Here is a 15035-nt window from a genome sequence, read left to right as displayed (position 1 = left end):
TGTCGTTGTCGTGATGAAGGAGGAAGCCAATGACCAATTTTTTTCTTGTCTCCGTTTCGCAAACGAATCATAATGTCAACGCGTTGTTCAAAATCCATGATTAAAGATAACGGTAATACTGCGAATTCATTTAGTCGCAAGCTAGAATGCAAACCTTCACACTCTCGCACACCGTGCACGTGATTGGACCGAAGTTATTTGGACACGCCCCTCTACGACTGTGAGACAACGATGCCCAGCTAGTAGTGAAGTAAGCCAATCAGGTAGTGCCTATTAACATGGATAAAAAATGTTTTTGCTGAGAAATAAACCAATGGGTAAGCAAACACGGGTTGGACCCGCTTATGACTTTGAATTCTACCCTGAGGCCAGACGAATTCGTGAAATTTCATTCAAATATTCATGATACGCGACACAAACAGTAAACACGGCCTCACTCTTCCGGCTGTGGAAGCCGACTGACAAGTCACAACTTGTTCAAACTTGACACTGACTTTCTCAACGGATTAGGCAGTTGCTGCTGTAAAAATTCAAACACAGTATTTTTTGATTACACCTCGTGAAAAATTCCCAGAAAATAGTGACAGGTGTGTGTGTATATATATATATATAATATATCCATCTCAACGAAATTGTGAAACAATAAAAAAAATAAGTGTGTTAATAACAAGTCAAAAAAGTACTAACGGTTTGATGAAATTTAACAAGATGTGCAGTATTTTAATAAAATAACTTGTCGAAAATCAGGTCCAAAGCCAGTGTTCGCAGCAATCAGTCATCGCAGCAGTTTCATTGCATAGTTTAAAATTTCGGTCTGCAAATTGAATGATTCGATAGTTGACGTACGTAGTTGCTCCGGCAGCGAATTCTACTGGCGGGTGCGGAAACTACGTGTGATTTGCGTCAAGAAATGTAGTTGAAAAACAATTGGCGTTTATTTATAATTTTCTGCATTATTTTAAAGAATTCTGCGTGTCCGAGCTTCGTATTATAAGTGCATTTGCTACATGAGACCCGAATTTGCTAGTTACCGAGGTTAGATAGATGTTACACATCTCTGGCGAGTACTGAAAGACACGCTTACAATTTTTTTTCTGTGCGTGTGAGGCGTTGAATCAGATGAAGGCTAAGATGGTGCATTCTGGTGTGTAAAATTAAGTTTCTCCTTTTCGTGCAATAAGGCTTTGAACTGATGTGCAGTCTTTTCGTCGTGCAGTGTGCAACAACGGATGACTTTACGAATAACTTAACAATTTTAAAGCTTGTAAGTCTAGAAAATTTCATTGACATCTTCTGTTATAATTACAACACTATCCTATTGTAATTAAAAAAAAAAACATATTTGGCTCTGCATTGGAAGGCTGAAGTGCAGCGTTTTTAATATGTGCAACGCCTTGGAAGCTTTAACACGTCTGCAGAAAGTTATTTTTGTTGATAAACATATTTGTATTTCTTACATAAGAATAATTGTTCTCGAATATGCTGCAACTCTGCTAAAGCGCTTAATACTGACGTGATCACTTAGAAAATATTTAAAAGTACTTTTTAAAATAATTTTTTTCCAGATAAATGGTTGCCTGAACTTCTAACATAAACATATTTCAATTTTACTAATAAAGAAAAAAATCACGCGAGTTAAGCACACTTTATCCGCATGATGAAATGTTTTTCCACAAGAGTGCGCGTGATCAAACTTTGTCCGTCGGGGTGTTCTCGGTCGGCTGGCGGGAATAGCTGAAATAGTGGCCATACTGTATCGTGTGCGCTTCAGCTTCAGACTTAAATAGTCGTTGGCATTGACAAAGTGTTTATCACGCTCGGGCACGCAGAAGTGAGGAGAGGGGATGCGCCTTCCGCGCTAGAGCGGCATAAGAGCCACCGCGTCTTAGGATGGGTTATATCGTCGTCCGGGGATTTTTTAATTAAACACGCGTTCAAAAGTTAAACACAACGACAGAAATACTTCACGCCATGCATTGATAGGTCTTAAAACCAACAAAATTCTGTTCTTTAAATGGAAATGTCAGTATTTTTTTTAACTTCTATTTGAATTCATCTTCAACAGAAGAAAAAAATTGTTTGTCTGTAAAGTCGGTTTACGGACGATAGTTTAACGATGTGATTGAAAAGTCAAATTGATGGTTGTTCCAATCGAGTGGAAGAGAGATGCCACGCATGCGTACAGCGAGCATAACAGGACACATCCGTAGTGGGACATCCGTAGTGGGTCAATGTGCGTTACGGGACACTTTTTCGTGCGTGCAGCCGGCGTTCATCGATTTATTAGACGTTGTCACGTCAAAAAAAAAAATTGTGCGTGGAGGCAGCGTGCGACAGAAGATAAACGTCTTGCTTATTATATTATTAGGTATATATAGTCCATTGAAATGTTACATTTTTTAGGCCTTACCTTGCGTTTTATAGAGGACGCAATTTTATTTTTTTGATGTGTAGGGGGGGTCAGTGTAAAGCTAAAACCAAGTTTGTGGGGTCGCCACCCTTGTCCCACGGCCGCCATCTTGAAAATAGGGGTTGAAATGGTTTTTACGATATATCTCTTAAACTATTTATTTGATAAAAAAATTTGTTAATATTTTTTATTGCAAATTAAATTCTCTACAACTTTGGTTGAGTAACTTTTTGTCGTAGAACTATAAATAAAAACGTTATAAGCGAAAATCTTCAGAAATTCGAGAAAAAAATTTATATTTTTCGATATACCTTTTTTTTATCATTTTACGAAAAAATGATATCTGACAATTTTTGTAGATTGTTTTTTGAGGAACAACTTTTATTCGCATCATTTTTTCATTAAGTAAATAGCTAAGGTTTTATAGCGCTCCGAAGTGAGTACTATTTTTCAGTACTCTTTAACTATACCTATATTATACGTGTGTACTAATAATATGTCATCAGTTATTGTTTTTTTATTTTGTTATTATAACTTTTTTAATTAAAAATTTTGCAATATTATTAATCATTAATTTTTGACTCTTTTCCCCACCACCCACGAGGTAGAGTCTAGAGGCGCGTTTTTTTTTTACGTGGTATCCCCAATAGGCATAATCCACGATGATTTTCTAAATTAGAACTACTCCGTCCTCAGTCATTTCGATGGACCAGGCTGCGGCTCAGCATCTGATCGGCTTTCTGAATTAAATACCAGTGGGAGAACTGGAGAAGGAAGGGGTGTTAATGTCGGCGGTTCATCATTAAAGTCATTTTCATTTATTAATTCTGAGAGTTCCATTAAGTTGCTGCAAGTCTCTCCAGAACAATGGAAGCACACTGCAGAACATTTCAGCCCTGATTTTCGACATCCACACATCGCTCCACAGTTTCCTTTGCATTTGCAAAAGATCAATTTAAGAAGCTCAGGGGGTGCTGGAGGTTTAGATTTCTGCACTGGCATTAATAATTTTCCACATTTTTTCCAGCCCCAGTCTTCAGGATCATTATAATTACCAAGCCATGACTGGACCTGATGGTAGACTCGGAAAGTATGAAAGCGAGCTGTGTCTTGTGTTGGAGGAAGTGAAGATAAGTTAAATGTACTTTTTGTCACTGCCTTGGCGAATTTTTTGTATCTTAGCCTGTCAAGAGAATTATCATCTTTATTACCACCGTATAAAGAGATAAAAAAACGTTCAACAATTACAGTGAGCAAAGCAGGGTCAACTCTCTTGTTGAGAAACAAAGCCGTTCCACTTGCAAACTCTAAATGTTTTTCCAGGTTTTTCACAAATTTCATTTTACCGATATTGTAAGGAGCTGAAGTTGTGTCACATCCGGCAAAAGCATGAAGAAACACTTGGACTCGAGGTCCGCTTTCATTTCGTAGTCACATTTGGATATTGATAACCACGGAAGCAAGCGTCCCTGGTGGTGAATGGTTACACTTTCAATCCACCCGGGCTTCCAGTAGAACCTAACAACTGAAAGAAGGAAATGATAAAAACAAACTTACAAACTAGGCACGTTATCAAAAGATCATATAGTGTGTAGTGAGCCATGCAGATTTTTTTTGCACACATTGCTTAGGCTTAACTTAAGATATTAGACTTAAAATTATTATTATTAGCTTTAAATTTGCCTGATTTTTGAGTATTGTTTTTGTTTTTATTCTAGTACTAACACTAAGTATTTATTTGCTATATTAGGTTTTCCGACTCATTTCGGTATATGTGGATTTATTTTATTTCCATTTGAATCGTTTCAGATTATTTCGGTTACTTCACATTAGTATGTTCAAGTAGATATTATTTCCACACATTTCAGTTCTTTCCTTTAAATTATTTCGTTACAATTCATGCATTTTAATAATTTAAATTCGTTTCTATTAAAGTACACTTATTTCGTTATACAATTACAAAACTCACTTTAAACTAGTGGGATAAACTACGAGTAAGTCAGCGCCTGTTCAGTTACGGAGATGTCCGGAAATTCGCGGAGACGTCCGAATGGTTCGCGACACGCTGTTGTTCTTCCCGCGAGCCCTGCCTTCGCCCGCACCTCGACGCCGCGGTGGGGCGTCGGGACGCTTCTGCGCCGGTCCAAAAATAACGGGGTGGGTTTTTTGGGGGGAGGGGAAGGGGGGAGACCTTCCAGTTTTATCGCTTCCCTGGGTGCGCGCCGCGCTGTCGACGCCGGGTTTTCGTCAGCGCTTCGCTTCCCTCCGCCTTCCCCTCCGCGCCTCGTGGCTCTCTCATTGGCGCGCGCGCGCGGGGCTAGAGCTATACCGGCCCTCTGCAGGATGACGCGCCACGCATCTTGCCGAGCAACTCTCACGAGCCATGCGCCAAACGTAACTGCAAGTGTCTTCATTTTTGAAGACGTCCTCACCACGAAGATGTGTTCTCGTGCGCCGGCCGCCTCCCTCCTTCCCCCCCCCCCCCCTCCTTTCTCACCCAGTGCTGTGACGTCACTTTATTTGTGCTCCACTCCGGGGACGCACCACAACGCCGAAATACCACAACGCCAAACGTACAATAACGCCAAAAACCATAACGCCGAATGCCAAACCTCCTGTAAATTTTAACATGAGTACAAGAGGATACGACCCTGCCCCATCCCCCACTCTCTACCTTCTACCCCCTCCACCTCGTCAAACTGTCTGTCCTTGGTAGGCGCGACAAGGTGTCTCGCGGAGGCTCCAGTTACTGGGAGTAGCGCGAGATGCAGACACGACCAAACAGTAAGGGGATAGAGAGGGGAGGGGAATAGAAAGAAGTAATGACGGGAAAGGGGGGAGGATCAAGGCTGTAAGCGTGTCTCGTCAAGCATCACAACGCGAAAGGTTCCGACCCGCAAACAGCCTTGGGCAGCGCTAACCTCTCACCGACGGCAGTAGCAGCAGATACTTCGATGACAACTTCTTTTTCTCCTTGCCAACTCTGCACTTTTGACCATAAGCGAATATCCCCCAAGGAGAGGGGGTGGGGGGAGGTTAGGCAGAATTGTTTACTTTCCCCCTGGAATTAAAAAACAATCTCCTCCCTGCAATGTTAATCGTTTCCTGTAAACGGAACAGAGAAATATTCGTGTAAAATTACAGATGTTCTGTAAATTTGTACGTTTACATGAAAATAACTGTATCAGTACATAATAATTTCCGCTGCAACACTGGTTCTCATTCTTACCCGGTAATTAATGCCTAGTGTTTCCAAAGTTATTTGTAAAGCGTTCTTTGAATAGGTTTCCAGAAATAACTGCTCACATTACTTAGCATAGTAAAACAAAATAAACACAAATTATTTAATATTTGATTATCTTTTCAAAGTTTTAAGCAAATATTCTCTGGTTAAAGATGAATAAAAATATAAAATTATGCACCAATTTTCGTAAGAAATACTAAGTATTATCTCATAAAACGTATAACATTACATACTGCAGAAATAACCATAGCCATATGTTGAATAAAGTTACAATATCGTATGTGTAGTATTACAAACTATTTTATGGCAAATGGTCTCCAAAGGAATCTTTTGTAAAAAAAATACAATATACGAGTAGTGATTTTCTTTGTACTGTTATAACCTGAGTTGAAACTGCCGGCGGTAGATTTGGGTGCAGACAGAGAACGGAAACATTCACGGATTCAACTAGCGATAGGATAGAATACAAAACTCTTTCACCTTCGTACTGCTTCAGTGATTGGGCCACATCTGAGGCAATGAAAAAACCTTATCGAAAGAAGTATCGAATCACAGGCATCCCGGTTAACTGGCGTCAAGAATTAGTTAGTAGCCAATGATCTGGTGTAATTGCCCCAAGTACGTATAGGATAGTGGAGTCTATCCTAGAAGTAATTGAAACCACGAGTTTCTTTTTCCGGTCCATAGTTATAGCTAGGGACAGGAAAAATTCGCGGATTCATTTCGTGTTATGCTAAAATTCAAATAATTATACCTTAGTGCTGCTTCTGCCATTGGTTCACTGTTAATATTGAGGACTGAGGGCCAATTAGAGACCCTCACTCATAGAAGTGTCGAATCACAGGCCACCCAGTCGAGACGACTCACAAACCAGCAGCCAATGAACAGTTGGCGTTTGCTCGAGTGTGTAGAGGATATTGGAGTCTATCCTGAAGGTCATTGAACCCGCGAATTTTCCGGTCTCTAGTTAAAGAATGTCTCGTGCTTAGAGTTAAGTACAGAGCAAATGGTTACCACAGTTGCCAGATTGATACTACCTGACTTGTTAACATTAAAAGATCAAAAATTAGTGTATACTGTGACAGCATTATTACAGTTGTAGACATTCTGGCAAAAAAATTCAATGCTAAATTCTAATAATTATTTCACAGGAGATACTATTTGTAGCATTCAGTCACTACCGATAACAAGGCATCCCATAAGATTATGTGCTCTGCTCAAAATAGCAAAACAAAATTATATTAAAGGAAATAAAAACATTCTTCACGGAAACAGCTGAAACAAGATGGTGTTTTTCAATTATGACTCCTTGGAACTAAAAATAAAATTACAGATTACGCTCTTAATGAAATAAACAGAAATATGTATGTCCGTTAATATCATTCCAAATTTTTCTTTACAGAGTAGGTACAATTTTTCAGACTAATTAAAGAATTTTCGTTATATTACAATTTTGTGTCTACAAATTTTGTGCTCTGTGGTGGTGTATAATCTGGCAACAGAGCATTCGGAAACCGAAACAAAAACACGCTAGTTGCAGGAATAGTGCGTTGGAAATAGAGAGTTAGCGCCCTTTTAAATGCACTGCGAACTAAGTGTTGAGACGCCAAAATAGTAACCTACCTGATGTATCAGATGTTTGTAATTCTCAGTGATTCTTTTCTAAATTTTCCACTCTGGATTCCAATTTACTATGTTCCTTAGCATGTATTTTGATCACACATTCTACATCTCATGGTCTCCGCGTAAACTTTAATGGAAAAGGGTGGGGGGGGGGGGGAGGTGGTTAAGCAAGACTTCCAGGTCCAACTAACCTCCTTTACTGAGGGCATCTTCGAAATGATCTAACGCGCATTTTCATGGCTACACATCACAAAATGTTCTTGTCGTTAGAGACTTCTTAGTTGATTCTTAATATTACTTAAACACAGCTCGGCAAACATTAAAATTTTTTAACAATTTCCAAAAATAATTCACACTCTGTTTAGAAGAAGAAAATCAGTAAGCTCATAAAAACCTAAGTGGCAAATTGTTTCTCTTGCCCTGAGAAAATAGGGATAGGATATTTTATTCAAATTTGATTTAGCTGCGAATCGAGTAAACTTGAAATATTGCCCGAGACACATAAATTGTAAAAAAAGAAAAACAAGTTATTTTGCGACATCTCATTGTTTTACCTGATTAATTTTTCCTTGGTCCGGCAGAGGCTCGTACACAGAAGGACCTGTGTTTCTCAAATGACCAGGGTGTTTCGTGTACGGATGACCTTCAAACCAGGCCTGTCATTGTGGGCTCGACGCAAGTGCTTGGCGGTGGTATATTGCCAGCAAGGAGGAGAATTGTGAGGAAAAAAAAGGGGGGAAGGCTAGAAAAATAAAGTAATAGAATCATGTAAGGATATTTTTATGTTTTTAGCAGTAGTAGTCCGAGGAGGTTATTCTGACAGTCGCGAAGAGTTGGAATGTGTTCGCCAGAGCAGATACGATCGACTGGCAGAAGACCAGAATCTAGCCGCCAAATTTACACGACACGAACTTTTAAAAAAAAACCCTTGAAATTCTCGCACGAGGTGGATTTATTCGTGGAAAGGAAAAAAAAATGGGTGGGTGTTACCCGACAAAGCCCGCGCGCTACGTCTGGGGGATAACTTCGCGAAGTAAACGGGATGTCCTTGCAGATGAAGAGTTACGGTCTGGCAGCGGCGGCGTGCCGAAGAGAGAATGAATGATTTGAAGTACGTAGTTGTGGCTGTCCAGAACTGACCCCCCCCCCTTCTTCCGCGTATACCAATTTCCCATTTCCCACAATTCCTCCCCAACTCGCCGGCCGATCGTGCTGTGGTGATTACGTGGCGACATCCTGCATGGCAGTGATAGGCGACCCTATACAGGATGTTTTCGGACGTCATGGACAATGCCCGCAAGGTGATTCGTTTGCGAGAAAATAATATTTCACCCATAATAATAAGGGATCTGTTCACTATTGATTGATTTATTTATTTATTTACTCACTCACTCATGTACAATTCGGCCAAGATCCGGTTTCCAACAATTACGTGTCTTTCATAAAAAGCAAACTTAACATTTTCAATCGTAATACTATAAAAAAAAATAATTAAAATACATGTAATTAAATTGCTATGTTTAACATTGAATGGATTTTTTTTTTTTAAATTTTTTTGGTAAGTCATGCCACAGTTTTCTGGCTGTGTAAGTAAAAGGTTTTCTGTAAACTCTACTTCTATGTGATGTAGGTCGATTCCGGATCTTACTTTTCCATGTCATAACGATAAGGGGTTATATATATATATATATCAGGCATCTTACAGCGAAGTGCGACTACCGATCATATCTCATATGATGGCTTAGTATTATGACTTTCCATCACACCTTTTGACGCCCAAATCCGACCCTCACAAGGTAACACAGACACGAGATTTTTCTGTGAAAGTTTTATAAATATTTAAACTGATTTTCTGCAAATAATTTTCCCTAAATTAAAGTATAATATTCCAATCTCGTTAAAAAATGACAAGATGTCTGTGATTTAGGATAATGGGTTTTTCACAGGATATTTATACAGACTTCAAGTTTATCACAAAGTATTAGAGTAATAAATAAGTTTATCAGCTAATTATAGTGAATAACCGGGCATTGATATGTTTACATCTCAAGACCTAACCTCGTATTACCTGGTCTTCGTATTATAGTTATTTCGTCACTGTAGATCGACACAGTGGGCTAGTACATTATACAAGACTAATTAAATGATTAAAATTGATTGTGATTATAAATCCGTCGTTTCCTCTTTCAGTACAACCAATTCTATAGATGTTATTGTGTAGAGTCAAAATCACCCTTTCAACAAATCAAGTAAAAAATGTATACAAAACAAATCTTTAAATCATCTTTAAAAATGTTTTCTGCAATAAAACATCATTGCTGTGTTCGGTATAGAACAAAGACGTCCGGAAATAAATCTTAAATGTAATATTTATAATTTTAATTCTTAATCTTCATATTTTTATGTATCAGTTTTAAATGACATTGTACACAATAAATACTATTACAGTTGGATATTTAATGTTATTTCAGAGTGTGGTCACACAAACGAAGAAAAGTTTTTTTTTACATTTTTATCTTAATATTGATATAAACTTATTGTATACATTTAAGAATTTTAGTAATTATGATTTTATATTTTTATGCTGTTTTAGTAAGTACTTTAAATATTTCTGAATGTATACATTGTTAAAATGTAAGTAATTAATAACGTCTTTGGAGTTTACATAGTAACCTGAACTTTGAAAGAAATCAATTAGTGAAAATAAAAGGTTCCTTCCAATCTGGAGTCAATGAATGTGATATTGAGAGACGCTGTGATATAATTTATAAATTATAATGGACGATAAGAATTGGTGAATTTATACAGATTAGGGTACACTGGGAAGGAAAGCAAATAGTTATTGAGGAAGATATTTGAAAATATCTTGTCTGGGAGAGTGAATAGTAAGTGTTTATGACATCAGCTGTCGAGATAAGCATTTGAATGTATGCAGCGAATTGACGCAAAATCTGTCTTACTTAAATTGGCAGGTAAACATTTTGGAAATGTAATTGATCTTATAATCTTGCAGTTGACTATAACATTTTATTATTTTTAGGTAAAATTATCAATTTTACCTGGTTAACTGTAAATGTGTCAATGACTCACGCTAACCATATGTCCGGGTTAGGTAACATACTAAAATAACCCTGAGTTTCTAGTTGGAGCAAGACATTAAATATTTTATTTGGTTTAAGTGTCAATACGAGCAATTTGAATCAATTTAACGTGTAGTATCTCGGTGGATTTAACTTTTGATAAATACATCTCTGTTCCCGTAATCATTCCTGAGTTGTTACATATTAAACATAACATTAACATATGTGTGTGGATAATGATGGTAAAACAGTTACAGTTTCTATAATAAATAGAATTATCACAATTTTAGTAAATTATATTGAAGTTATTTCAAGTTTAGTTGTACATGAATATAATTTTTATGTTTTATGAAATATTATGTTTATATTGTTGCATAGTTGAATGTGTCAAACTGTACTAAATCAATAGGCCTATTACATTAAATTTCATATTTTATTGAATAATACATTATTTTATATGTTAAATACTATCTACACGTTAGTAGAGTTAAGTATTGACGAGACTGAGATTAGACATTAATTAAGTATATACAATCGTATACTAGTATAAATTCACGTGAAGGTACATACAGTTTAAAATTTAAAAAATGTAAAAATATCAGTTATTTACAAATGCATGACTACACAGTTATGACAGACCCTATTTTCAAGACTCAACTTATATTAGGAAAATATCACTAGGAACGATATTTAGCCTAGTCATGTCGGCTGAAGAACTTCGTATTCTTAGGTGGACTAAGCATTTGATTAGAATTCGTTTATGTTAAACAAGAAATATAAGGCTTAATTGTACAACATAAACTTAAGGTAGGTTCACAATATAGTAATTTTGCAGTGACGCGACTTCAAGGAAATACGGCTAAAAAGAATTAAGTGAAATGTTTGTTGGGTCAAGGTTAGATACTTTAATCATATGTAAGTCATACTTATATACATTTTTATTTAGCTAAACTCCCCAACTAGTCACTTAATTTGTTTTCGCCTTATTTCACAGAAACAGCTACACTGTAAATTTACACTAAAACATTGTGATGTGGCATAAGGAATATTTGAAAAAAAAAGGTAAGTTTTGAATTAATATAAACGCCATTATTATTACAAATATTTACGAAAGTGCACACACAAGTTACTCTCCGTTTTAGGTACTCTTCTGATATGAAGAGATAATTATATCTTTTATAATAATTCTCAATAAAAGTTATTAAAACAAATGCTGTGTGTACTAAGGGAAATCACCTGATATTTTTTATTTGCTTTTAAAACTTCTAAAGTTTAAAATGAGAAAAAACCATATCAGTTAACATGTTCAAAATACTTGCAATTCATTGGCGCATTACGCTTTAAGTCAGGGATAAAAGCCACCAACAATCTTTGTGGAATTATACTTGACACATGAACTGAGTACTTCTAAATCATTCCACATGTCCCAATTTATGAGCATCGAATCGTTAGTCAAAAAGTTTTCAAGCACCTAACAATCTTGGCGGCTCTGTCGTCATAGTTTCTGTGTAGCCATGTGACGCAAAACTCAACAAAAAAATTTCAAAGATACACTACTTTGTTTCTACTCGAAAAAAGAACGAGTAAATTCTCCGATAAACTGTACTTATTAAAAATAAATCATTATTTCTGAACTGAGAGGATTATTTTAGTTACTTTGAATTGAATTTTTTTTCCTATCTAAGAAATATGCTAAACCTACAAATCATTAAAATAAAAAAAACAACTGAACGAATGCATAGTTAATTGTGTTCTTACAGCGAGTAAACGTTCACAGGATATCTCCAATGACCGTACACTCTCGTAGGTTCGTAAACTAGAATTCGTTCTCTGAAGTCGGAGAACGAGCCGTGACTAGACTTCATTCTCTGAAGCTGGATACGGGCCGCTATCCAGTGCACGCGCGAGTGTGCGCGGTATTCCAACTCGCGAGAGAGAAGAAGCCGATATAATGGCGAGGGAGTGGCAGGTATGGCGGAACTCATTTGCGGTAGTTGGCCATATCTTACTCCAGCAACACGCAGATAGCGAACGCACGGACCCGTCAGGGTAATTGAGGCATGTACCGCGGGCGCATGCAAAGAGCTCCACACACAAAAAAAAAAACACGTGTGCAAGTCTTTCCATACTCGCCAGAAACGTGTAACACATCGCCCCGGTAACGAGCAAATTCGCGTGTCATCAAGTCGCGAATACGCTTATAACACGAAACTGAGACACGAAATTCAACGTAGAAATATTAAAAATGATACCGAGCGTGATAACGATACACGCAATTTTTTTTCCCAAACTGCATTTCCGAACGCGAATTTCCACGGTAGTTTCCGGACCCGCAACTAGAATTTGCTGCTGGAGAAACTACGTCGACTCTGGAATCATTTTATTAGCAGATAAAAATTTTTGAGCATTTTATGAAACAGCTCCGATAAAATCAAAACCAAAATAATAATAATAAACCCCGCTTTTGTACCTGATTTTCGATAAGGAATTTTAATCAAAATATTGCCCATCTTGTTAAAATTCATTAAAAAGTTTATACTATAAAGTTTACCTTTGACTTTGTGAACTTTGGTTCGTGCCATCCGCCACAGATGGCAGCACCGTGGTTACACAATTCCGTTCCATGCTACTTCCGTTCCATTCACGAAGTTACTCCTACCAAATTTCATATATCGAAGAAGTTATAGTGTGTTGTAAACTATCTTTACCCATAATATTTTCGCGATAAATCATCATCTTAAAAGAGCCAGGCTGATCGACTGTCGACCGGTTTACGGTGTGAGGAGTCGTGGTTCGCATTCCAGGCATGGCTTAGGTGTATATTTGATGACATTACTGAAATATTAATCTGAAACTTTACAAAACTCATATTATAACACTAAGTATATATTTATTTGGCTTTTCTTAAATGACTGTAATAAATCTGAAAATAATTACTACAAACAAACCCTAACCCTATTTTTTATTATGTGTTTGAAAAATTCTCAATTATTGTAATTTAATGGTTTTACACCAAATTGATAAGTTTTCTCCTGTCTTGTACTTTATATTATTGGTTATATATCTTATAGGCCTACCCCCACCTTGGAAAAACGCCTAGACGGGGTTTTCCTACTGTAATATAATGGTAAAATCATACAATAGAAGCAAAATAGTTTACCTACATGTATTTGGAGAGGGTTGCTGCATGCAAATTTGTTTAAATACTTGTACTTAGTTGATTGTAATAATGCTTACCATTGCTTTTAGTTAGGATTGTTGTGTTCTGTTGATATCAGAGTTCCTGATTACCCCATCCGGCTAGCTTGGTGCTCAAGGGTGATACACAGGAAAAGATGAAACTCACAATAACCATACTAGCCAATTAAATAATCTCTTAGGTGGGTGACCAATCGAGTGACTGCTCGAATCTGTTTGAGAGAGCCAAAAGGTGATGGGGGGGGGGGGGTGTCAAACCCATATAAATCCCCGTTTTTTTCCGGTCTCCACTATCAGTTATGGCCACCCTTGTTAGTATTTCAGCACTAGCAGGCGTGACACTTTGTCACCGTCCCTGGTTGGAGTTCTACACACTTAAAAGCAAATATTTTTTACTAAATGAGAAAGCATTATTATTTTCAAAAAAAGGATAACCCCGAGAGTGATGGCACGATAGAAAACATGATAAACTAAAGAAGAGCAGAGTAAATATTGAAGTGACCAGGAAACAAGGAATTGGGTATAAGAAGCGATAGTACGATAGAAAACACGATAAACTAAATAAGAGCAGAGTAAATATTGAAGTGGCCACGAAACACGGAATTGGGTATAATAAGCGATGGTACGATAGAAAACATGATAAACTAAAGAAGAACAGAGTAAATATTGAAGTGGCCAGGAAACACGGAATAGGGTTTAAGAAGCGATGGTACGATAGAAAACATGATAAACCAAAGAAGAGCAGAGTAAATATTGAAGTGACCAGGAAACACGGAATTGGATATTAGAAATACCAATAAATATTACTAACTTTAAAGTACTAAAGCGAAAAAAAACCTATTTAGTAATACGAAAAGTCAAAAAGTATAAATGGCTTTCTTTACCAGTAATCATTTCCAAATGGTTGTGATACCAATTCGAACGAGGGATAACTATAAAAAAAGTTTAATAAACAAATAATGTAAGACTTTAAACTATCACACCATTTACTAAAATAATTATAAATTGCAGTATCAGACTTTTATAAAAGCTAACTATTAATACTAACCCGAGGGAAACCAATTAAATAATATTATATCTTAAATGTAAATATTAAAAATGTACTCCAAAAATGTAATGTTATTCATAATGCCAATAAATTCCCTAACCAAATGTCCCAATTCTTTGCTAGCAAAAATGAGGCCTATACCCTTAACCAACTCGCAATCATTAAAACTGTTGCTAAATAAATGACATTACTCGAAGCTCTCGTGATCGGCGTTTTTTTTTTTTTAGTAAAGTTTGATAAATCACGAAGGGCACCCTACGTCTCCAAAATAATACCATAGCAAATATTGTAGGAAACTGCAATGCTCCTCAAGATAGTTTAATGAGCTTTTAATTATAAAATTACGTAAAATTGTGTGCTCTTGTTACAAGCACATTACCAGTTTGTAATTACAGGTTTTGTAACAGCTCGCCTTGCATCACAAAGAATCAC

The sequence above is a fragment of the Bacillus rossius genome, chromosome 7 (genome assembly GCF_032445375.1).
Source record: "Bacillus rossius redtenbacheri isolate Brsri chromosome 7, Brsri_v3, whole genome shotgun sequence".
In the NCBI taxonomy this organism is placed as follows: Eukaryota; Metazoa; Arthropoda; class Insecta; order Phasmatodea; family Bacillidae; genus Bacillus; species Bacillus rossius.
Note: the sequence above shows the minus strand (reverse complement) of the source record.